Here is a 2,094-nt window from a genome sequence, read left to right as displayed (position 1 = left end):
TACAATAAGATTTACGACTTAGCGCATCAGCCATGACGTTGGCTTTCCCTGGGGTGTAAGTTATTCCTAAGTCGAAATCTGTGATCAACTCGACACAACGTCTTTGCCTGAGATTCAAATCCGGTTGGGTGAAGATGTATTTCAGACTTTGGTGATCAGTGAATATTTCGCAACGGTTACCGAGAAGGTAATGTCGCCAGGTTTTAAGTGCATAGACTACAGCTGCAAGCTCTAGATCATGAGTAGGATAATTCTCCTCATGTGGGTGCAATTGCCGTGAAGCGTAAGCAATTACGTGTCGATCTTGCATGAGAATGCAACCTAATCCTTGTCGCGAGGCGTCGCAGTAGATAACAAAGTCCTTGGAGAAGTCTGGCGGTACCAGTACGGGAGCAGAGGTCAGGCGTCTTTTCAGTTCCTGAAAGCTGTGCTCACATTGTGGAGTCCACTCGAACTTTTTATCTTTCTTGAGGAGTTCGGTTAGAGGTTTAGCAACTTTGGAGAAGTTTTCGACAAAGCGACGACAATAGCTCGCTAGGCCAAGGAAACTCCGAACTTGCTTGACCGATTCAGGTGGATTCCAATTAAGGACGGCTTGAACTCGCTCAGGGTTAACAGCAATACCTTTACCAGATATTACATGACCCAGATAGGTCACTTCTGACAACCAAAATTCACATTTAGAAAATTTGGCATAAAGGCGATGCTCTCGAAGTTTCTTCAACACTAGCCTTAGATGTTCGGCATGTTCTTCCTCGTTCTTGGAGTAGATGAGTATGTCATCGAGGTAAACCACGACGAATTTATCCAAATACTCCATGAAGATTGAGTTCATCAACCGAGAAAAGGTGGCTGGAGCGTTGGTTAAACCGAAGGACATGACGGTGTACTCGTATTGGCCATAACGAGTAACAAAGGCCGTTTTAGGAATGTCCCCGTTCCTGATTTTGATTTGATGGTAGCCCAACCTCAAATCCATTTTGGAGAAGACTGAGGATCCAGCGAGCTGATCATACAGGTCGTTGATCCTGGGGAGCGGATATTTGTTCTTGATTGTGACCAAATTGACAGGTCGATAATCTACAACCATCCGGTCCGTACCATCCTTCTTCTTGACGAAGAGGACGGGGCAAGCCCACGGAGATGAACTAGGTCGGATGAAACCCTTTTTCAAGGACTCATCGAGTTGTTTCTTAAGCTCGGCTAGTTCTAGTGGTCCCATCTTATAGGGTCTTCTAGCAATCGGAACGGTTCCTGGAATGAGGTCTATTACGAACTCAACATCCCTGTCAGGTGGAACACCTGGCAATTCCTCTGGGAAGACATCCGGGAAGTCGCGGACTACCGGAACGTCCTCAAGGTCTGGCAAAGGGCTGGCGTTAAGAGAATATAACTGTCGCTTGGCTATTCGGGTCAAGACATTGACTATCTTCCCCGAGGGATGGGTGAGTTGAACAGTCCTAGAGAAGCAATCAATTTTGGCATGATGGGCTGACATCCAGTCCATACCCAAGATGATATTAATATCTGAAGATTTAAGAGCTATCAAAGATGCAAGGAAAACAAGTCTGTCGACTTGGATTTCATTTCCATGACTTACCCTAGAGGTTTGCCATTTGGATCCCGGAGTTTGAATTACCATAGAGGTGGGCATCTCACAGAATGTGGTGTTATGCAGACGAGCATAGCTCTCGGATATAAATGAATGAGATGCTCATGTATCGAAAAGTACAGATGCCGGGTGGCAATTAACAAGGAGCGTACCGAGAACGACGTTGGGATCCTCTTGAGCTTCTTCGGCAGAGATACAGTTGACATGGCCACGGGCGTGGAACACTTTCCCTGTCGGCTTGCCACGGCCAACAGCTTTAGCAGATTGGTTGGGGTTGGTTTGGGGACACTCGCGCATATAGTGGCCAGTTTCCCCACACTTGAAACAAGTCACGGAACTGGTACGTGGAGGAGCACTGTTGGTTGGACCACCATAGGGCTTGGCTGGTACAGACTGTTGAACGGGGCGAGGCGCCTGGAAGGATGGCCTCGGTGTGAACCTGGGTGGCAGGGCAGTGTTGGGCACCCACACGCGGCGCTTCT

The sequence above is a fragment of the Triticum dicoccoides genome, chromosome 1B (assembly GCF_002162155.2).
Source record: "Triticum dicoccoides isolate Atlit2015 ecotype Zavitan chromosome 1B, WEW_v2.0, whole genome shotgun sequence".
Lineage (NCBI taxonomy): Eukaryota > Viridiplantae > Streptophyta > Magnoliopsida > Poales > Poaceae > Triticum > Triticum dicoccoides.
Note: the sequence above shows the minus strand (reverse complement) of the source record.